The 24,831-nt window shown below is 40.9% G+C and overlaps 1 protein-coding gene across 3 annotated transcripts in view; it reads right to left on the bottom strand.

Moving 5' to 3' along the window:
- CDKL5 (cyclin dependent kinase like 5) overlaps window positions 1–24,306 on the bottom strand; it is a 196,711-nt gene extending 172,405 nt beyond the window's left edge. For all 3 annotated transcript variants that reach the window (XM_027054643.2, XM_027054640.2, XM_027054644.2), the window contains exon 1: window positions 24,152–24,306. The gene's annotated coding sequence lies outside the window, so the exon portion shown is untranslated. The remainder of the gene's footprint in view (window positions 1–24,151) is intronic.
- Between the last annotated feature and the right edge of the window lie 525 nt (window positions 24,307–24,831).

Below are 24,831 nucleotides of genomic sequence, written 5' to 3'. Positions count from 1 at the left end.
TACAATTTTATTTGTCAATTATATCTCAATTAAGTGGAGAGGAATAAAAATAAGTACTCTGCTTTAAAACAAAATCCCTCTTTAAAAAAGGACACCAGGATACACTGAATAAAACCAACGAAGCTACCTCCTGTAGGGGAAAATGCAGAGGCTTTCCCCTTTTATCCAAACTCTTCAACTCCAGTTAAACAACTCCAGTTGTTTTTTTCTGGGTACCTACTACTTACTATCCTATGCCCTGAGGTAAAACCAAAGAAACACAGAAGAAAACAAAGAAAAGACAAGTTCCCTGACATCCTTGAAAGAAGAAATACATATGAGAGCAATGCCAGCAAGTAAATGCCTAAAGCTTCTCCAACTCCACAACTCCCCAGGTGTAACTGTGGAACCACACTCCACAATTATAATCATAAACATTCTGCAATGGTGGAGATATTCTATACCTACACTGTCCAATACAGGACCCACTAATCAAACAATTGGGTACTGGAATTGTGGCTAGTGCGACTGAAGAACCAAATCTTCATTTTATTTAATTAACCTTAAATTTAATCAATTTAATGTCTAATTACAGTTTAAGTACCCACATGTGGCTATAAGGTACCATATTTGACAGCACAATTCCACACATACTTCTATCATAATACTTACCATTGATATACAGTACAGTTCCTCAACTATAAGGTTCTACTAGTCGTAAACACCATCAATTTAAAAGCTCTTGAAAGGAGAATAAAAAACTCTATTAAACCATACATGCCTGGCTTAAGACTCATCTGGATTTCAGAAATGCTAAAGCCTGGGAGGAAAATGCACATTAGAACAGAGGATATCCAGGAGCTGTTGTTTTCTAGGCCTCTTCCCCCTGGAGTTGAGCAGCCTGTGGAAAAGGACTCCATAATACATTCATGCTACAACAGCACCCAGCACAAAGAAGTGTTCAATAAACACGGTCTCAAAAAGTGCCAGATGAACTCTCTCTTTCCCGCTGGTATTCTTACAGCAAGGACTAATCTGTAATACTTGTATTTCTAGCACCTATACAGATATAACATGCACTCTGTATTTGGGTTTTTTTGGTTTTTTTTTTGACGGGCATGCATTGATGAAAGTGATAGGAATGGTGTGGCTACAAATAACATTTTGAAGACAGAAGCAGCAGAACTTCCTGACCAGAATGTGGAATTAAAGGCAGAACTCTAGGACCATGAACAGAAAAAAGAATGTCTGAAAGAGGCGCTGAGTTTGGGGAAAGAAGCTAAATTTAAAAGATAATGTGGTACTTACTACTCAAAAAACTATATACTAGATACTTTTAGAACTACAAAGATGCAACTTGCTCACAGAAGTTACAGTCCAGTAGAGGGTATGTACATATATAACTATAGTGCAGAGAGAGAGAGAGAGGAGAAATGCTATAAGAGGAACAATGATGAAGTGGTGTGAATGTGCAGAAGAGACAAAAGCATTATTTCCAGAAGTTCAGGGTTAGGGTTAAAACAATAAAGCACTACACCAGGGCAGAAAGAGGAAAGTGGCCAAAGGCAGAATGTTAAATAAAGCAAAGATACTGCAGGGGAAGAAGGCTAGAAACAGGAGGAGGAAGACTGGGAGTGTGTGACAGAAAAAAAGCAAGAAGAGTTTTAAGGACATCCAGACTACCATCCAAATGCCATAAAGCAATAAATATGTGCTTAAAAGCAGTAACTGGTGTTAGCATTCACAGCCCAATTCAGGTACTATCTACCTTGAACACTGCACAAATTCCTCCAGCCTCTAATTACTCTTTCCTCTCCATATAGTCCCACGGTACTACTAAAATACATGTCCACAGACAAGAACCAGTATTATTTTAATTTTTTTAATGTTTATTTATTTTTGAGAAACAGAGACAGATCACAAGCAGGGGAGAAGCAGAGAGAGAGGGAGACACAGAATGTGAAGCAGGCTCCAGGCTCTAAGCCTTCAGTACAGAGCCCGACCCGGGGCTCAAACTCACAAGCATCAGATCATGACCTAAGCCAAAGTTGGACATTTAACTGACTGAGCCACTGAGGCACCCCAAGAACCATGTATTATTAAACTCAGTGCCTTTGTAGACATAGTACAGTACATTGCACGTATGGAATATAACATACTCAGTTGAGTATAATTATACTAAAATATTTTCTGAACTAAATTTATAGATACTAATGGCTTATTTTCTTATAGCACATCAATGAAAACGGTATCTCCCAGCAAGATTGGGTTGTACCATCTGTTTAAATGGCCAGAACTTCTCCATTCAATTTGTTGGGCACCAACTATGGATCAGACATGGTATGCAAAAGTTCCTCAAAGGAAGAGGCTGTGGAAGAGGCAAAGAGGTGAATAAACTATATGTGAGAAATGTAAAAAAGGTATATGCAAGATGTTTTACATGCCCAGAAGAGGTAGAAACTATCTATGTCCAGGAGAAAAGGAAAACTCTATTTGGGGAAAAGGTTTCATGGCAATCTTATTTGTACAGAGTTATTTTCTCCAGGCACTCTAAATAATTCAGTTATCTTTGTTATATTGTTTTTAAAAATGTGTTATTCATGGAAAATGGACTTTCTGAAAAGTATAACTGTATTACAAAAGCCCATTTGCACCGTTGCACTCAAGCCATATTGGCCTCCAGCATTTCTCTTAACAGACCTAACAGTTACCAACTCCCCATTACTTCTGTGAAACAGACTGGCTAATGCCAACTGCACCAATGTTTTTGGCTAATAACTGTTTAGTTCAACTTCACACTTCTGCTCCCTGAAATGGAGCTGCTGCATGCTTACCATTCAAAAGTCAGTTGCATTTCGTCCCCAAAACGACATCAACTCCTCTTCTAATAGCCATTGCATGGTTTTCAACTAACTAGTATATAAACCAATTAAAAGAAAGTTGCAGTTGCTGTGAAAATTAGGTTGGATGCTTTGGTAAGATGTAATAAAGGTGATGGGTCACTTTAAAAATGTGAGTGGGGGGTGGGGCGCCTAGGTGGCTCAGTTGGTTAAGCGTCTGACTTCGGCTCAGGTCATGATCTCACAGTTGACGAGTTTGAGCCTTGCGAGTTCGAGCCCCACATCGGGCTCTGTGCTGACAGCTCAGAGCCTGGAGCCTGCTTCAGTTTCTGTGTGTGTCTCTCTCTCTGCCCCTCCCCCACTCATGCTCTAACTCTCTGTCTCAAAAATAAAATAAACACTAAAAAAAAATTTTTTTTAATGTGACTGGGGCACCTGGGTGGCTCAGTCAGTCAAGTGCCCGACTCTTGATTTCAGCTCAGGTCATGATCTCACTATCATGAGATCGAGCCCCACACTGGGCTCCTTGTTGGGCATGGAGCCTGCTGAGGATTCTCTCTCACCCTCTCCCTCTGCCCAGACCCCACTTGCACATGTGCACTCTGTCTCAAAATAAATAAATAAACTCAAAAAAAAAAAAAAAAAAGTGACTGTCAGGGCACCTGGTTGGCTTGATTTCAGGGCCAGGAGTTAGAGCCCCACATTGGGGGCAGAGTTTACTTTGAAAAAAAAAAAATGTCAAATTGGGTATGAGTTAGATAATGTTTTAAAAAAAAAGGAAAAAGCTATTAAAATCTAAAATTCTGCACTAGACTGTTTCATAAGTTGTCTAAATTACTGCTCCACTTTCAAGAAATCAAAACTGGACCCACTACACAGATAGAATGGCCTAGGAGAGCATGCAACTCTTGATCTCGGTGTTGTCAGTTTGAGCCCATGTTGGGTGTAAAGATTACTTAAAAATAAAAATTCTTAAAAAAAAAGACAACAGGCAAGATTAGACGATGTAGGTTCATGATTACCAAATAAACCATACAAGTCACAATGGCTATAAATGTTCAAAGAAAAGTGTGCTTGTTTTAGACTGGAGAGGTTATGTTTTACATAGGAAAGTGGATCTGAACTAGGTCTGGGGAAACGTATGGGGTTACAGTTGTGTGAGCCAACAGAAGAGAGCACATTCCAACAAAATTTGGTTAAAAACACTTAAGGATTATTATAAATAATGCTGATGATGATATTATATAATTTGCAAAGTGCTTTCATGTTTACCATTTCACTGACTGGATATCACAACAACCCAATTAATTAATTCACAACCCAGAAGTTCATACATCTGAAATGAGATAGAAAAAGGATATCTGGTCAAAACCACATTGTAAGCGGCACCTGAGTGGCTCAGTCAGTTAAGTATCTGACTCAGGTCATGGTCTCACAGTTGCCTGAGATCAAGCTCCACCATCAGGCTCTGTGCTGACAACAGAGTTGGGATTCTTTCTCCCTCTCTTTCTGCCCCTTCCCAGCTCACATCTCTTCCAAAATAAATAAAGGGGTTTTTTTTATTATTATTTTAATGTTTATTCATTTTTGAGAGAGAGAGCGAGAGTACAAGAGCAGAGCAGGAGCAGAGAGGGAAACACAGAATCTAAAGCAGGCTACAGGCTCTGAGCTGTCAGCACAGAGCCCAACACCGGGGTCAAACTCATGAGATGTGAGATCGTGACCTGAGCCGAAGTTGTTTAACCAACTGAGCCACCCAGGCACCCCAAATAAATAAACATTTTAAAGAAAGAAAGAGCAATGGATCTTACATTTGGTAGTGTTTGCTTATTTCATGTTAAAAGCAAAGAAATGAGTCAACCCTACAAAGAATTTTTTAAAGCCTTTAACACGAAAAGAAAATGTACAAAGTACAAATGGCCAATAAATAAATTTTGTAAATGTTCAATCTTAGAAGTATTTTTTTTTTTAATCCAACGATAAACAATAAGGAGAAACCATTTGATCACGTTGGCCAAAATAGTAAACATTTTTAACTGGCAACCTTTCCTTTAGGTGACTCAGCAGTGTTTGCTTCACAACCTTCACAGGTATGGCACAATCTCGTCAGTGTTATCTATCACCACCCCCAGTGATTCTCAAGGGATATCTACGACTAGTGTCCTAAGAACATGATCAAAGATACATGCAAGGATTCACTTTAAAAGACATTCTTGGGGCCCCTGGATGGCTCAGTCAGTTAAGCGTCTAACTCTTGATTTCGGCTCAGGTCATGATCTTACAGTTAGTGAGTTCGGGACCCACGACGGGCTCCACCCTAACAATGAAGACCCTGCTTAGGATTCTCTCTCCCCCTCCCTCTCTCTCTGCTCCTCCCCCACTTACTCTCACTCTCTCTGTCAAAATAAATAAACTTAAAAATTTTTTCAAAAATAAAAGACATTCTTTGCAAATAAATAAAATTTAATAATAAAAGAGATTCTTTACCATGATGTCTACAATAGAGGAAAAAAAGGAGAAACCACATGAGGTACAGAGTAGTGAAGTTCTGCTGCAAAATGGCTGACCAAACACATGTTTACCTTTCCTTCTACACTAAAATCCACTTAAATAAGGGGGAGGGGGGGACAAAACAAAACCCCAGAGCAGCCCTGGCCCTGGGAATGCAGGAAGCACCCCCAGCAGGCAAATCAGTGAGGAATTCTAAGGAGCTACAAGGCAGCAGGTTAAGATTTTACAGGTGGCAAGTTGCAAAGCATGCCATTCTTAATCTCAGGATAGTGAGTTCAAGCCCCACACTGCATGTGGAGCCTACTTTAAAAATTTTTTTTTTAATTTTTTTTTTCAACGTTTATTTATTTTTGGGACAGAGAGAGACAGAGCATGAACGGGGGAGGGGCAGAGAGAGAGGGAGACACAGAATCAGAAACAGGCTCCAGGCTCTGAGCCATCAGCCCAGAGCCTGACGTGGGGCTCGAACTCACGGACTGCGAGATCGTGACCTGGCTGAAGTCGGACGCTTAACCGACTGCACCACCCAGGCGCCCCTAAAAAAATTTTTTTTGAATGGGTGGCAAAGCCCAGTAGAGCTGAAACACCCACATCTTCGTGTAGGACAATAAAAGATATCTCCTCCAAGAGATACATTTTTCCAGAAGAATCCTTGAAAGATAATAAAACTACAGGTAGCAGGGACTAAGAAAAGAAATGGCTTAATAGTAATCACATAATTGAAAAGCTGTAAAAACTACCCTTACCCATTCCCTGTCCTCTTTCTGCGAGACTAATGCCACCATTTACCCAGTCCTGGACCTCCAAAATCATAGTTCAGACAAAGAATATTCAATAACATTGAGGCCAGTGAAGTGGGGAAAGGTGCCAAATAACTGTAGCTTCCATGAGGAATAGGGAGTCCCACCATCCACAGAGGTAGCAACTCTACAGAAAACCACTGCGTTCCAGGCAAAGGAGAGAGTACAAGCAAAGACAGCACATTTGAAACAGAATTTTATGGGGAGCTCTCCCTGTCATACATAGTGTTGAGGCTGACAGGGAAAGGATGTGAGGCTGGAGAGGTAGGTAGGCAGAGAACATACCAAAGAGAACCTGACAAGCCATATAAGGGAATTGAGTCTATCCTTTCTCCTTCTGTCAGCAAGAGAGCACAGCTGCAGGCTTTCAAGCAGATCAGTGAAATGATCATAATCACATTTTGTATCATATTAGCAACTCTAGATAATGTATCCGGAGTCTGACAAGACCCAGCTAACCACCTTAGGAGACTAAGTGGACGATGGAACCAGTAAGAGATTTTTTTCTTCAATTAAGGAGGACAAGTTCAAGGAAAGGATGCTGTACTTCACATTAAACATGCTCAGTACAAGGTACCTGTAAGAATGCTGAGGTGTAGATTTCCAGAAGGTCATTAAGAAGGACTCTGAAGCTTGTAGGGAAAAATGGGGGAGGAATTTAGAAAAACACCTGCATATAAGTCAAAGTGAAACTCTGGATGTAATTGAGATAATGACCTATGATAACACTTGGCCAAGAAGTCAAACCCAGGTAACAACAGTATATAAGGAGTAACTGGACTGGGACAAGCCAACAGAGCTTGTAGACAAAGAAATGTAAGAGTAGGACATGGAGAACACAGACACCAAGGGAACACACTGCTTCAAGGAGATAGTGATTAACGGTGTCAGGTGCAACAGAATGTCAAGTAAAATTGGAACTGAATGAATCTACTAAATGGAGCACACAGAGATCACAGGTGATCTCAGCAAAAACAGTTTAAACAGCGTGAGAGTGGGAAGTCACAGAGCAAGAGCTGAAGTTTGAGAAGTGAATGAGAAATGGATAGACTACATACAGACCACCCTCTCAGAAGTCTGGAGAAGGGGAGAAGATTAGGTAGATAGGAATGGGGAGGGGATCTAAGCAGTTTAGGGAGGGTTTTCGAAGACAAGAACCTTAGGAATAAGATCAGAGTAAAACAAAGAAGTCAAAAAGCGAGACTAAGGATGTAACAAGGTTACTCAACTTCAGCACTACCAACAACATTTTAGAACAGATAATTTCTTTGCTGAGGGGGCGGGGTGGGGGGGGGGGGAGGAGGCTGTGCTGTGCACTGTAAGATGTTTAGCAGCATCCCTGGCCTCCGCCCACCAGATGCTAGGAGCATACATACCATCACCCCCACCCCAAGTTGTGACAACCAAAAATGTCTTCAGGCATTGCAAAATATCCCCTGTGGAGCAAAAAGGCCCATGGTTGAGAGCTACAGGGATATAGGATGAGGAGGAAGAGGGGGAATAACTGATGGAAAAACACTGCTAAAGCAGCAGCACTGAAGCAGAGGGCACCAGGCAAGGGACTGGCCTGGAAGAACAGAAGCACCTCATCTTCTGAGACAGGAGGAAAACAACAGCTCTGGAGAGAGAGGGACTGAGAAATTTGTAGATGGAGCCAGAAGCTGCAGAAAACCTGCCAAAGGGCTCTCAATATTCTCAGTGGAGCAGAGGCAAGGTTGTGTGCTGAGTAGGAAAGGAGATGATTTGATGGCAAGTTTGAGAACAGTGGCCAGACTTTTTTTTTTTAATGTTCATTTATTTTTGAGAGAAATAGCATGTGCATGCACATAGGCAGGGGAGCAGCAGAGAGAGGTAGACAGAGGACCTGAAGTGGGGCTCCGTGCTGACAGCAGAAAGCCCGATGTGGGGCTCGAACTCATGAACCATGAGATCATGACGCAATCACAACCTGAGCAGAATTTGAACGCTTCACCAACTGAGCCACCCAGGAGCCCCCAGTGGTCAGAATTTGTAACAATTAACAGGCACTGGTAGCTGGCAGGTCACAACCAGAGAAGACCAAATCAGGTTGGTAACTACCAGACTCCCCTCTCTCACTGAGAATGTTAAAATGCACCTCCCCACAAAAATCACCTACTACATACTGACTACAATCCCAAAGAGCTCACATGTCTATGTGAATTTCAACTACATCATGAAAAGAACAGACTCCTAAGGGTTACCTGGGAAACTAACCCATTTTTTAAAATAACATGCATAGTTCCTATCAGAGAATATGAACTGTTCTACACAACCAATGTATAAATGCACTTCTGGTGAATAATCTATTCAACTTAGAGGATGCCTGTGGTTGCAATTACTTCCTAGTTCTTACCTGGACGAACTATTTCCTGACCAACAGGGAGACCAGAATAGAAAGGAGTAGCTGCATAAACAAGGGCTTATTAAATGAGATTCTTCCTTAACATAGGACAAAGACCTTTCTCTTCCTTGTCACAAGACAAAGACCTGCTCACTCCTGCTGTCTAAACCAATGGCTACAAACTCAAATGATTAATGGGGACCAGGAAACCAGAGGTTATCCCTAAAGTCTGTGCATGGGAAAGAAGCTGGAAGTGAACCACCAGCATAAAGTCAAGAGATACCAAGGGCTATCCTTGGATGTATAAGAAAAAAAGAGGGGCGCCTGGGTGGCTCAGTTAAGAGTCCAACTTCGGCTCAGGTCATCATCTCACAGTTCATGAGTTTGAGCCCTGCATCGGGGTCTCTGCTGTCAGCACAGAACCTGCTTCAGATCTTCTGTCCCCCTCTTTCTCTGCCCTTTCCCCACGCAGGCATGCATGCACTCCTCCTTTCACTCTCAAAAATAAATAAATATTTCTTTTACCTTTTTTAAAGAAAGTAAAAAGAAAACTTACACACAGAAGCCTAGGGCTGTGTGTTGTAGGAATGACCAAAGCAAAAGGGAAAACCCAAGTCTTTGCTCCACCACAGACAGGGAGTCCAGTTCACACCACTCTGGATTTCAGAAATCTGTCTCAGAATAGTTGGAAAACTCTCCTGGAACAGTCACCCCAAAGAGTCCCATCAGAGACAAATGCAAAACCACTCAAAAGAAGCATCCCACAAGCCAGGAACAAGCAAATAATTCCCAAAGTGTCAAATGTAGCAAACTCTGACAAGCAAAACTTAGAGGGAGAGCGGGCAAACAGATCAGAGATCTCACACCTCAAGAACTACAACAATCCAAAGGAGACAAACATAATTATATTTTCAAATGTTCAAAGAAATAACAAGAAAATGCCCTTATGAAAACCTAAAAGTAGACTTGTACAAACACAGTAATTTTTATATTTAAAAAAAATAGCCAAGTGTTTTTAATGAAAATTCTCAAGTAATGGTTTAACCAAATGACTAGACACAGGTAAAGAGAAATTAGTCAATTGCAAGATGGGTGTCAGGAAATCACCCAGAAATTTAAAAAAGGAAAACACTAAAGCAAATTTAAGCAACAGGGAGGATACAATGAAAAGATACAATACATTATCTAAATAGTTCTAGAAATGGAAAATGGGAAGCAAGAATTTAAAAGCTAAAGTCTAAGTTGTTTTTTTTTTTAATAACTGAAGGCATCAGGAGTCTTCAGACTGATGGAGTATGCCAAATAAAAGCAGAATAAAAACAAATCCACAGGTAGAAAGATCACAAAAAAACGGCAGATCAAAAACAAAGAGCAAAATCTTACAGGTATCCCAAGGGAAAAGATAATTACCTACATACAAAGAAATTATACCTGAACTGACTAAAGATTTCTCATTAACAAGACTTGTCAAAACACAAGATAATAACATCAAAGTGCTGAGGGAAAATAACTATCAACATAAATTCTGTACCCAGCTCAACAGTCATTCAAGAGAAAAAGTGAAGTCAAGATTTTCAGAAATACAAAGATCAAGTCTATTACTAACAGGCCTTTAGTGAAAGAACTACACAAAACATTCTTTTTGAAAAAGGAAACTGAGCCCACAATGAAGAAATGGGGTGAAGAATGGTAAAAGAAAGAAATTTGGAAAACATGTTGATGAGTAAACATACACTATTTTTATATAGGCTTAAGGTGACTTAAGCAAAACTAAGGTATAAATAACTAACATGGAAGAGGGGATGGGGGTTAAAAGGTAAGCCATTCTAAAATCTTTGCCTTATTCAGGAGGTTAGGGATAATAATTAAGTTTAGACTTAGTTAAATGTGCATGTTAAAATTTTAAGGGTAACCAAACTTGTCTTCCACACCAGAATAAGAAAGCTGGAAGGAATACAGCTGCCCACCCCTACAATGAAAAATACCTGGACTAATTTCAAATTCATAACTTTTTTTAAACCCATCGGAGAACAACCAACTGGCTCAAAATCTCGGGAGACAGTACCTGCAAGGAGACAGGAGACAACCTTGTGCTCACCTGGGGTAGACTGCAACTGGACACTGATAAGAGGAGCGCAGCTAGAATAATTGGCAAGTTGATAAAAACCCGATGTGGCTTAGCTGAAGGGACAGTGTGAAATCACTGAGGGGGTCACAGAAATTGGGGAGACCCCAACCTTCAGCAGGATCTTCCTCCACCAACCCCACCAGGCACTCAGAGAGTAAAGGTCACTGAGGACACCCATTGTGATGCAGACCTGGGGGAAGGGAAATGCAGCTGTGCCTCAGAAGCAAGAAAACACCCAGATCCTTCTCTCCCTGTCTCCACGAAGGAAGAAAATCCCTCATCAAGGCAAATAAGTGCTTCTACCCTTACAGCATCGGTAAAAACTCACTGCAGCTGGGGAAAGGGGTGGGCACCCTACTCCTAGCAGAGGGGCAGGATTCCACACTGAGCCCACCACAATAGCTAAGGGTGGGGCAAGACTGTGGGACACTGATGCAAGCCTAAACCTGAGGTTTAACCAGAACAAAAGATGACACCCCACCATCACTCCCCACCTCCAAGCTAACAAACTTCCAGTGACCAACTTCTAGTAAACGAAAGAATACTACTGGCAGAGGGACAGGAGAAGAACAGGGCATATAAGGAGACCCTCCCTAAACCACAGTTCAAAAGGAACACCTGAAACTCAAAATAAACCAACTCCCACCCTAATCATAAACTGTCTCTACCAAGAATCTGAAGCCTGAGGTACACTAAGGGTAACCATAGCAACAATCAGACTCAAACCCAGCCCAAATCCTAACTAGACTAACTCAAATCCCTACACCAAAGGCCTAGCACAGGAAAGATATGCCCATTTACAGACATAAAAGTTATGTACCTCAGTCTTTACTGTTCTACAAAATAAATCAGGCTTGCAACAAGGAAAACAAATCACAAGGCGTAAGAAAAGGCAAAGAAAAAACAACACTCAGAAAAGACAAAGAACATATCAGATCTACATACAGAATTACATTTTGGAAATATCCACAACGAAATTTAAAATATTATGGGTAACATGTTTACAGCTCTAACCTAAAAGAGAACAACATGCAAAATCAGGGGTAATTCAGACCAGACATGGAAACTGTAAGAAGCAAACAAAAGTGCTAAAAATGAAAAACACAGTTAAAAGAAATGAAGAGTTGTTCCTTCAACAGGCTCTTCACTAGACTCAACTCAGCCAAGCAAAGAATCCATGAACTTGAAAATTAGCAGAAATTACCCCAACCAAAACACTGAGAGAAAACAGAGTGAAAAACCAAACAAAACATTCAAGAGCTGGGGGAAAATATCAAAGTTTCCAACATATTGATAAACGGAATCACAGAAATAGGAGAATGGGAGAGAAGAAATATTTGAAGAGATAATGGCTGAAAATATTCCAAAATTAATATAAGACATCTAACCACAAATCCCACATGATCAGAAAATATCAGAAGATAAATACCCTCCCCTCAAAAAAAATCTATTGCCACTACTCAGCACCAAAATCACTTGAGACTGAATTCCATAAGCTCTGCAATTGCCACTACTTTAAAAAAAAAAAAAAAAAAAAATCAGGGATACCTAGTTAGGTGAGTAGGAAGAGTATGGCTATTCTTGACCTTGGGGTTTTGAGTTTGGGACTCATTTTGGGTGTAGAGATTAAATAAATAAAACTTTTTAAAAAAATCAAAACATCTCTGTCAATATGATCACTAGACCATCAATTCAACTACACATGATGGCCACCTCACAAGGCTCACTTCCATATACAAGTCTCACTCTGTCTAAAATGACTGTTCAAACCTAGGTCAGAAGCCCGTATCCTACCTGTAAAACAGACTGGGGATGTGAGTTTTCTGAGCAGATGGGACCCAGATTACAAGAAATTACCAAAATGTAGACAGAGATGGTATTTAAAAGTCTATGACAGCATGCTTTAAAAACAAAAACAAGAGCACCTGGATGGCTCAGTCAGAAGAGCATGTGACTCTTGATCTCAGAGTCAGGAGTTCGAGCCCCACATGGGTGTACAGTTTACTCAGAAATAAATCAACTTGTTTTTTAAAGTTATGTTTAAAAAACTAAAAAATAAAAACAAAAACAAAACTCTTCATCTAATTAACCAGCTAATAGTGTATAGTGAATTCCTTGATGAAGTCATTGCATCCCTAGAGGGCCTTTCTGTAAGGCACATATTTTTATCTCCCTATGGGAACACATTTATTTATTTGTTTGTTTTTATGTTTTTATTTATTTTTGGGAGAGACAGCAAGCACACGTGCAAGTGGGGGAGAGGCAGAGAGGGTGACACAGGATCTGAAGCAGGCTCTCCGCCAGCAGAAAGCCCGACGCAGGACTCCAACCCGCCAACTGTGAGATCATGACCTGAGCCAAAATCAGACTCTTAAGCCACTGAGCCACCCAGGCACCCCGCTATGGGAATACATTTAAAACCAGCCTCCCAGGGTGCCTGGCTGGCTTAGTCAGTAGAGAATGCCAGTCTTGATCTTGGGGTCTCAGGGTGGTGAGTTCAAGCTCCATGTTGGGCATAGAGATAACTTCAAAAAAATAAATAAATAAAATCAGTCTCCCAATCTGAGAGACATGAGCAATAATCTGGAGGTGTGTGAAGCCACGGTCATGGGATCAGGCCCCGCGACAGGCTCTGAGCTGACTATGGGGGCTGCATAAGATTCATTCTCTCTCTCTCTCTCTCTTCTCTCCTCTCTTCTCTCTTTCTCTCCCGCTGCCCCTCTCCCCTGCTCACGTGCTCACTCTCTCTCTTAAAAAAAAAAAAAACTCAACACCATGCCTGTAGGAGCTTACAGTAGAAAACGGATACCATCTGCTTATCCATTTTACCAAAGGTCCATTCCTATTTAAATCCCTGGTTTCAGTATTTCCTATATATAAAACATAGTATTTTCCTATGTAAAAGTGAAAAGTCAAAAGATGGCTATAAAGAAAATCAAGAGCCTGGGATGTAGATGAAGTAAATGCATCAAAACAAAGCATGCAATAAATAAATCCATGTTACTTCTTGCTGTTTTCCCAATTTTATATGCTCGTTCTTAGACCCATGTCTAAGGGGAAAACCCCTTCCCTTGACATTCTGGGCCTCCTTTAAGACTCTTCACACTCAAGAATCACTGCCTTTCCCAGTCCCCATAAGTCTGCGCTAAGGGCACCTCTTCTGGCCTAGAGTACCAGCACCCTGTATTTCCATCTGAACATGCATATCATCCTGCACTTTACTGGTGGCTTTCTGCCTCTTCTACTGGATTACAAACTCCTTAAGAGCACAACACCACAGGCTGGCTTTGTATCTCCATCACCTACCATGATGCTGACACCAAGATACCCAAATCATCACCCTATCTTAAAGTCAACCGAAAACAAATACGGCCTTACTTTACCAACCGTGGGCAGGACGACAGACTCAAAAGCACAATTCCAAATCAAGAACAATCACTTTGAATGGTAGAGAAACCAGTAGCATAAAAACATCACTTCCAAACTCTAAAATCTAAAATGAGGCAACTCTAAAATAAATGTCCTGGGCTGAACAGGAAGCAAAGAAAGTAATGCAAAAACCACTGCAAACTTCATGTTACCAGCACCAGGAAAAGAAAAAAAGTGATTAAAGCAACAAGGAAAAAAAACACAGAGCAGGTACAGAATGGTTCAGAAGAGCCTAAGAACTCAGGGCCAAAGTGAGCTATTTAGAGGCTATATCAAAATAAATTTCAAAGGAAATACTTGAAGAAGGAAGTGATGCTGTGGCTATTCTTTGTATATATGGATGGTGAAAGTGCACAACAGCATTCTATACAGGCACAAACTAACAACTTTACACCAAGGAAAACCTAAATAAATGCTCATTATTTAATCATAAAGACAAGTAAATATTTAGCATGGCTGACGATTTCCAAAAAAGAAGTGAGTATGTAAGGACACCTAACTGTAGGAGAAAGAAATCAACATATGTAAAATAAAACCTTTGTAGCACTTTTATACACATAAGCTCACTTGAACATAAGAAGCTCAACAAAGACCAGTTTAATATAAAAGATAAGGTCACAGTATGTGAACCAGATTTGAAAAATGGTACTTAGACCAAAGAATCCTATCTTTTTCCTTTTTAATGTTTATTTATTTTGAGAGAGAGAGAGGGAAAGAGAGAGAGGGAGTATGAGTGAGCAGGGAAGGGGCAGAGAGAGAATCCCAAGCAGGATGCGAGCAGTCAGCGCAGAGCCCAATGCAGGGCTCAATCTCACAATCATTACTTGAACTGAAATCAAGAGTAGCACACATAACTGACAGAGCCACCCAGGTGCTCCCAAATATTCATACTCTTAAACAATAGTAATAAAATTCTCTAAAAACATTACAGGTGTCCAAATGAGATTTCATAAAATGTGAAATAGCATAAATGCTGAGAAATATTAAACTAAACCTAAGACATTGTATTTAAAAAAAAAAAAAAAAAAAAAGAATAGAGGCGCCTGGGTGGCTCAGTCTGTTAAGCGTCTGACTTCAGCTCAGGTCATGATCTCACAGTTCGTGGGTTCGAGCCCTGCTTCAAGCTCTGTGCGGACAGCTCAGAGCCTAGAGGCTGCTTCAGATCCTGTGTCTCCCTCTCTCTCTGCCCCTCCCCTGCTCCTGCTCTGTCTCTCTCTCTCTCTCTCTCTCTCAATAATAAATAAATGTTAAAAAAAAATTTAAACAATAAAGCAAATTTAATGCTCATATTTAATGAATCATTTCATTAAAACATTAAATACCTTGAGCAGATTAAGGGGAAGAGGGCAATGAGGAATTTTAAGTTTAAATATGGAAGAGAGCTAACACTATCAGAAAAAAATTTAACTCAGTTATAAATAGAAATGACATCCCTATATAAGGTTAACAGAATGGTGAAGGATATAAGGAGCTTTTAAAAAATTAAAGGTAATTTCTACAAAAACAATGAAAAGAGTATCGCAGATGACAATCAAAGAAGCAATTGCAAAAATTTTACTGAAATAAGGGAAGAATATTTTACCTTGCACAGATTATGGCCTTTTTGGTAAATTATCAAGGTTCCATTGAACTAAAACTCTTGGTTTTTGTTTTGGGTGTGAGGAGCATTTCATTTCATATCATACCTTCAATAGCTTCCCAGGAGACTTAGGACAAGCTCAAAAGTCCAGTAGACAGCCTACTAAGCCTCTTCAGGACCTAGCCCCTGCCTAATTCTGCTTCATCACCTGCTTCTCTACTTTCCAGCCATTGTGGATTTATCTCAGTTTTTTAAAAGGTTGTTTTTCAGAAGCCTGTCTCTGTCTCTGTCTCTCTCTCTCTCTCTCTCTCTCTCTCTCTCACCCTGCCTGAGGGCATTTGCACCTTCTGCCAGGAAAATTTATTTCCCCTACTAGACCGTCTTTCTCATCCTTTAGGTCTCACTTAAATGTTAACTCCTCAGTGTGGCCTTCCTGCCTGCTCCCCCCAGAACAGATCCCAATCCTTACCCAGTTACATAATCCCATAGTACCTTATACTTCCCCTGTGACTCCAACTCAAGACTATAAATTCTTTAAGGGCAAGGCCTCCTTACCTTTTATCTACCACTCCATCCAACCTCTATCATAGTTTAGTACACAGCAGACACCCAATAAGTATTTGCTAAATGAAGGATAGATCCACAGGATGTAGGACAGGGTTATTTTAGAAAGAAATAATTGAGAGGCACCTGTGTGGCTCAGTCGATTAAATGTCTGACTCTTGGTTTCAGCTCAGGTCATGATCTCATGGTTCCAAGAGCTTGAGCACCACCCCAGGCTATGTGCGGTGGCACTGAGCCTGCTTGGGATTCTCTCTCTCCCTCTCTCTGCCCGTCCCCCACTCTCAGTGTCTCTGTCTCTCTCAAACAAATAAAACTTAAAAAAAGAAAAGAAATAATTGATACAGTAGGAAACACCAATTTGCACAAAATTAGATTTTGTCTACCTCAACTATTTTCAATTATTAACAATTAAAAATAGAACTTTCTTGGGGCGCCTGGGTGGCTCAGTAGATTGAGTGTCCATCCGACTTCAGCTCAGGTCATGATCTCACAGCTCATGAGTTCGAGCCCCGCATCGGGCTCTGTGCTGACAGAGCATGGAGCCTGCTTCGGATTCTGTGTCTCCCTCTCTCTCTGCCCCTAACCCACTCACATTCTGTCTCTGTCTCTCTCAAAAATAAATAAAAACATTTTGTAAAAATTTTAAAAAGTAGAACTTTCTTTTTGTCTGCAATTGCTAAACTTAAATTGTAGTGGTAATATTACTGATAACAATTACATAACAGCAGGGTGCCTAGCTGACTCAGTAGCTAGAGCACGCAACTCCTGACCTCAGGGTTGCGAGTTCAAGCCCCACGGTGGGCATAGAGTGTACTTTAAAAAAAAGAAAAAATGTGTACATATATATATATGTATATATATATATATACATACACACACACATATATACACACACACACACACATACATACATACATACTAGTAATTAAAGTTAATATATTCTATGAGAGGCTAACAAACCAGGAGCGGTGTGTGCATAAAGTCTAGGATATGTCACACCTGAAACAACTTTTGTAACCTCTGAAAAATTCTATTCATCAGGAAACAAGTTTCCACTTGGCCAATATCAGGGTAATTGGGCAAAGCCAAGTCAGTAAGTTGTGCTTCAACTATTACTTATCACCATTTTTTATCTGCCATATCTTCCACAAGTGAATGTGTGTGTGTTTAATCCGATTATTACAATATGATCTTACACTGCCAAGAACCTAATCTTTAGGCATAATATAAAATCTAAAATGGAAATCTAAATTTGCAACTTACCTAGGGGGCGCCCAGCTGGCTCAGTCGGAAGAGCATGCAACTCCTGATCTTGGGGTTGTGAGTTTGAGCCCCATGTTGGGTATAGCAATTATGTAAATAAATAAACTTTAAATAAATAAATAAAATTGCAACTTACAAAAAAAAAAAAAAGGACTCTTTAAAAATATTCATCCATATGTTTTGTTCACTTCCAGAAAGCAAAGTTGTTACTTTCAAAAGCACTATTTCCCTCTAAATCAAAAAGGTTACAGTGTCAGAAAGCACTTCATAAGTTACTGCTTGATATTAGGCCTTTCTCTTACAAAGGATACAAAGTAACAACAGAATCCTACAGCCATAGCTGTTAAACAGTTTAAAAAAAAAAAAAAAGTAAACCTATATCAAACCAGTTATGATTGAATTTACAGTAAACTATTATTATCAGAGCAGTGCTGTGTCCAATCTGTTATTAACAATCCAGACACAATCTACCACACAAGGAGTTATTGATTTACCTGCCTGGCACTTGTAAGGGTCACTTTCTATAGAGAAACATTCATCTAAAAGCAAAGAAAGTTAGACACAATTTCCAAAACACTTAACTTCCAACCAAACCAGTGCATTCTTCCCTTATGTGTACCCAAAAACTAATAACCCGAAGCTATCCTATCAGCAATGTCCATCTACACATGCAGTACATTGAGCAAAGGAGAGCAAGTGGGAGCATGGAGATCAGCCTATACTGAACAACTCGTTCCCAAGGTAGCTTTACTCCCACACCTACCCTTAAGGGTAACTAAAAAGAAAATGATGCAGGCAGGAAAACAGTTGTAGCTACAATACCTTGCAGGGTCAGTGTCTAAATCCCACAAAAATCCAGTCTGAAAAAAACACAGAAAGGAGACAATGTGTTTGAATACCTGAATTTAATGAAGCCTGCTAGATGGGCATGCATCATTGGCATGAATTTCTCAAGGGGGATTAGAGGTCAAACACTAAAATGCACAATGTTATTGGCTTAAAGTCAAGAAAACCAATTATTTTACCCATGGTCTTAAATCTTAAAGGCATTTTTTTTCTTGCCCAACAATTATTATTACTTTTACCTTGATTTGTTTGTTTAAGTAATCTCCATGCCCAACTTGGGGCTTGAACTCACAACCCCAAGATGGAGTCTCATACTCCATGGACCGAGTCCGTCAAGGCACCCCTACCTTGATTTCGTATTCCTGCTTTTCCAACATATCACTAAGAACATTATGTTTTACCTGCTGGTTTAAAAAAGACCAAAACAAAATCAAATCAAAACCACAAAGACAAGGTAATTTAATACCATTAGCAGTATTGTCCTTTATATTCTGCTATATATTATGTTTAGGCAAAAACTTTTAAATTCTTATTTATTTAAGTAATCTCTACACCCAACATGGGCCTTGAACTCACGACCCCAAGATCAAGAGCCATAAGCTCCACCAACCGCTCCACCAACTAGACCAGCCAGGTGCCCCTAGGCAAAAGCTTTTTAAAATACAAAAAGCAGTGAGAAATTGTAATATATGTAAAAAGATATTTTTAAAAGACCTATCTTTTAAGATCTACATCATTTTGTTTATCAGTGTCTGATGATAAAGAGATCTAGGTGGAAGCAAGTACGTAAGATTTTTTTAAATGCAGTTAGCAGGAGGGTTCTTTTTAGGGTGATGGAATGTTCTAAAATTGGACTGTAGTGATGATTAGACAACTCCATAAATTTATCCAAAAAAAATCACTGAATGGTACACTTAAACAGGTAAATTTTATAGTATGTAAAGTATACCTCAATAATGCTGTTAAAAGGAATACTGAAAACCTACACTTGGTAAAGAAATAAATCCACAAGAATTTACGTATAGGTCCCATCTTCATAGAACAACTGTCCTGCTGTGGCCAAGATGATTTCTAGCCCTGAGTTTCTACAATATTTAGACTGTTTCTAACTTTGATAAGTGACAAAAGTGATTCTCATCAATTACAGAATAAAACATTAAGTCATTTTCCTCCCTCATATAGACCTCTGAGCATTCCTTTGGGCTAAGCAACTGTTTAGCTCTCTGAATGATGGGTCTTGTTTTAAAACCGACACACACACACACACACACACACACACACACACACACACTCACAAGAGGCTTTAAGTAGCAGAAAATTCTACTTTCAAGTAGGAACATTTTTGTCAGAGCCCAACTTCTATGTATTAAAAAGCAACAATAACACACCTCTGTGAACTTCATTCACCTCCAGGTTTTATTTCACTTAAGTCATTACAATTACAGAAGAGATACCCATCTGCAAATTGCAATGGCTGTCATTTAGAGTGCATCAAAACCACAAAATTGAATTCAAGGAATATCTTCATCGCCGTCATTAGTGTAGCAAATTTAATCAAAGTCAGTCAAAAGTTAACAGTGGAACATGCAGAAACATGAAACACCAAGTAGTTAATTAGAAACAACTACCTCATTTTGGGTGTAAATAATCATGTACAACCTTCATTTATGAACTAATGACTCTGTTAGAAAACTGTGCACTTCCAGTTGTCCTATCTAGCAGTGCTGATGGACCTGAGTCCAGCTTCCCATGTGACTAAAGGTCAGGCAGCCTTACCAGTGTAGCCTGTGAACTCCAGGAGGCATATTCATACCTCTAGAAACTCCCCAGGAATGACTTTACAGTAGGACCTCAAAATATGTTTGGGCAGTCAGATTCCTAAAGAGAAGCAGAGAGAGCATGGTTTTGAAGAACAAGGGTTCAAGTCAGACCGGTTTGGATGGTAGTTTTGCCTCTGCTGCTGACTAGCTGGGTAATCTGTGCATATTGTTTTCTCTCTCTGAGCCCATTTGATCAAATGTGTTGGGAAAGAAGAGAAACCTCTACCTCATACAAGTGTTGTGAAAACACACTTTGCATCTATCCATGCAAATGAATTATTTGGTATTCAGTACCAAATATCTGGTATTCAGTAAGGCTCAAAAAGTAGCATATTATAGTTTAATTATTATAAAGACTGCCCAAAACAGAGACCACTCCCAAAACTTGACCTTAATTAGAACTGTCTTGAACACAAATGTTTGAGAGCTTAATTCAAATGTTGACAACCAATTTCAAAGACCTGAATGGGCTAGATCCTTTTAACCTAATAAGTAATTTTCTGTTAATTCCCAAATCCTAATTTTCTAAATGTTACCAGGCTCTTTACGTAGAAAGTCCTCACTCTCAGCTTTCATACCCACTGACACAATTGCACCCAAGCTCATGTCTCAGTATTATGAAGTAAATGTACAAACTCAAATGAGAAATGAGGCCAAACCTTTGAGTAATCCAGTCATCCATGCACTGCTCCATATGAAGGAAACATTCTAGAAACTATCAAGAATTTAAATACAAACACAAAAGTGACGTATTGTCAACAAAAGATTTCTAATGTTGAGTTTAAGATAGAAAGTAAATTGGAAAACCCCTCCAAACAAGAGTTTAAATTTAGTCTTTTAATTGCAGTATTTTCATAAGTTGAAATATGTGACCCAATTGACATCAGAAGATAAAGAACCTTTGAGATTCTATCTCCTCCTCTACTAAGGAATTTGAAGTTGCAAACAAACAAAAAAAGAAAGAAGAAAAAAACTACCTTTGGAATCTAAAACTATCAAATTCTGAGTAAACAGCCTTTTCTACTTTAGAAAGCAACTGAATACTTAAAAATCTGCTATTCTTATACCAAAGTTAAGGGTTACCTAAAAGATTTCCCTTACATTTTGGGTGTGTGTGTATGTGGGTGGATTCATTTGTTCTAAATGCCTTATTATTTGGTACCAATTTATTACATGAAAAAGTCTCATCCCCATACTTACTGCCAAAAATAAAGTACTATGCTAGTGTACCTTCTAATATCTAGAAGAAATAAAAGAGATAACCACCAAAGTTATCAAAATGGAAGGGGAAAAAAGGTGAACTTTTAACAGACACGCTGAAGAAGGCTTATTTTTCTTGGTTCACTTCCTTACAAATTTCCTATAGCCGTATTCTTAGATATAGCTGAATTTTCTATCACAAAGTAAATTGAAACGCAAATCATAATAAAAGGTTAAATTTCTGCAACAGAAGCCACTGTCATTTCCAACAATGCAACTATTGTTGACAGAGTCTCTCTCACAGATTCTTGGACACAGTGGTGAAGCAAGGCTGGGGGGAAAAAAGCATACTTGAAGCAATTTCTCCACCTCTGTATTTCAGTTTGTAATGGAACAACACTGCACCTTCAAAGTAGAAATACCATATAAAATCTGGTTCTCATTAAATGACTGCTTTAACCCCATGCAGCATATTTGGAACAGAATGGATCTGATTCGCAGTCAACCTTCTATTACTCATCTATGCGAGATGGCCCAGCAATTTCCCTCAATGGGAGCCTTTTCTTTTAAAACCCCAGGGAATACTGTAAATGCCACACTCCAATTTAAATGACTACAAGAAAATTACAATGAAAATAATGACAGATTTAGTCCAGGGAACTCATATTAAGTAAACATCAAAAACCTGAGATAAGGGGCAAAAAAACCTTTCTACAAGCCCCTAAATCATGACTAAATTATAAATCTGAGCAGGAAAAAAGAAATCTTCTCTGAAGAAAGAATGTTTATTTCTAATGTTTTTTAATATATCAAGTTTTGTTTCCAAAAAAATGAGGGTTAGGAAACATGCTAAATAAGCAAAACTAGTATACAAAACTTATACACACACACACCAAATTAATCACTGTATTATGTTTAAAACACAAGACAATTTAAAAAGATTTGACACTCCAGTTGAAGACCCTCCAAACTCCTCTGAAATGGTGGATTATTTAACACTCTCGGGATGATTAACTTTATTTAGCATGCCTCTTCTGGAATTCTATTATTTAATACAGGCAAACTGAATTTTTTTTTTTTTTCATCCTAATTAGGTTTCCTTGTACTTGTGAAATGCTCAGCATACTCTGTGCTGGCAGCTTTAGTTCTGCAGCTTCTTTCTTCTGGCTCCTTCTCCCCCCCCCCCCAACACCCCTAACCCCCCCCCCCCCCAAAAAATATTTCCTTCCCAAATGTTCTCTTCTCTGCATTTGTCAACAGAAACACCCACTGGTGGTGTCAAACTGGTAATACTGCTGCAGGCTTCCTTACTCCTGTTCCAGTGTCAAAGCCAAAAATGCCAAAACCTAAAATAGTACTTTTAATAAAGAAATTAAAAGAATTGCTAAGGTATTCAAGTACAATGTTCTCAAAATGAGGCACACCTTTAAAAAAAATTATTAATGAACCCTAATTGGGTTGTTAAATATAAAATTATACTCCCCCCCCGCACTAAACATACAGAAACAAGTAAACACGGGTTCTTCACATTTTATGAATAAAATATTTTAAAACACTTAAATTAAAAACAAATTTAATCTAAATGTCATTCACATATAATTCCAAATAGCCTGTGTAAAGATGCTTTTGTAACCCTACAGCAAGAAAGGAACAAGCCGGAAACGTTACCTAAAACGATAATCCTATTCTATACATATTTATGTCTCTTGTTTTAGTCAAATGTTCTCAGACAAATTAATTCGTGTAATCTTTTACATTAACTACATAAGCATTACGTCCAAACAAACCTAATTCAGATTCACGGGAAGAAATTATTCTGTGTCTGCAATACTTTCTAAAATCAGCCTAAATTTCAGCCAATTAAAATAGATTGTGTTAACAGAACACTGATCTGCAACTACTTAAATATCACAGCATCCGTCTAATCTCACGGTGGAAATACTAAGGTCAGGATTTTCTTATTCGGGCATCTGGGCTTTAACACTCAAGTGAAGCGAAGGAAAAAAAAAGAAAAAAACACCTCAAGGAAGATCTGCCTTTTTACACAGAAATACGTTCAGGTTATTTTTTTCCCCCAACGTGGGCATAAAACGTGTCAACGCGAGCAGGACCTGTTCGTTTGGAAATGGTTCCAAACCCTAGGATTTAATTTCTATGAGGGTCCAAAGGGTACGAAGGTCTGGGAAGGGGCCAATTTCTGCTTCTCCCCACTATGCCAGTGGTGAACTTCATAGCAACGCCCGAAACTTGTTGGGAGGAAGCTGGAAGAGCCGCGGGGCAGGCGGTGGGTCACTCGCCCACCCTCGCGGTTAGCCAAGGTCAGTCAGCAGGGCCGGGGCTCCGGTCCCGGGCTCGCAGCCCCCGGCGGGTCCCCGACTCTCTCGGAACTCGGGCTGGGGGCTCCGGCGCGCAGGCTCCTCCTCGGCGCCGGCGGGAAGGGGCTTCCCTCGCCGCAAGCCCGGGGGAGCTCGCGCCGCGGGGGCGGCGGGGCGGGGACGCCGCAGACCCGCTGCTGAGGGGAGCCCCGCCGGGCGGCCTCGACCCGCCGCCCCTCCTCACATCCTCCCGTCTCCCCACACCCCAAAATACAGTCCCAACCCCTCGCTGGGGAAGCCCTTCCACTGGCGCAATGGGGCGCTGAAGAGAGGCCACTCCAAGCTGGGGCGCCCTCGCCGCGTCGCCCTGTTCTGGAGGAGACCCGCGCCGCCGCCCCTTCTCACGTCTGCCCGGGGGGACCGGGTGGGTCCCCTCTCTCAGGAGAAGCTGGGTGGCGCGGAGCCAACGTGGGAACAGGAAGGCCTGGCGGGCGGGTGGCGGCGCAACTACTCACCCCGCCGAGTCTCCCACCTCCAGCCGGGGAGCCCACTGCTCCTGAGGCCGCCGTCGCCGCTTTACCTTTCCCAGTGGCAGGGACAACTAATGGAAACCTCCGGCCCCGCCCTCTCGCAGAGGCGAACGCGCAGCCTAATTTGCTAACTGGCCCGCCCCGGCCGTCCCGTTCGGGCCAATGAAGAAGCTTCTAAGACTCCGCCAGGTCCCGCCTTCGCCCCGCCCACTTCTGATAGAAACCAATGCGGAGAGAGCGCTCGTCCTCGAGCGCGGGCCCGCGCGCCCCGCCCGCGCCGCTCGTGCTCGGACCCCAGAAGCCGAAGAAGGCTCGTGCCTTGTATAAACTCGCCTGAGCGCGCACGCGCGCGCCGCACCACCTCGCGGGCCAGGTTTGGTTGCCCAGCCAGGCCCTAGCAACCTGGGCTGGGTGTCTGGGAGGGGCGGGGCCCGAGCTTCGAGCGTTCAGGGGGAGGGGGGTCAGGGGGAGCTGGGTGGGGGGAGGGGGGAGGGGGGAGGGGGGAGGGGCGGGGAAGATCGTGACTAAGAAAGGGGCGGCTGACGGGGTGGAGGGCGGTAGAGGCCCGGGAATCCGCCTCTCACTGCGGAAAAAAAGGGGGAATCCTCCCTGCAGCTCAGCCAGCCTGGCCTCACTCCAGAGGGACACGTGCGGAGGGTTGAGGG

This window comes from Acinonyx jubatus, chromosome X, assembly GCF_027475565.1.
Source record: "Acinonyx jubatus isolate Ajub_Pintada_27869175 chromosome X, VMU_Ajub_asm_v1.0, whole genome shotgun sequence".
Taxonomy (NCBI): domain Eukaryota; kingdom Metazoa; phylum Chordata; class Mammalia; order Carnivora; family Felidae; genus Acinonyx; species Acinonyx jubatus.
This window is presented reverse-complemented; position numbering and strand designations above follow the sequence as displayed.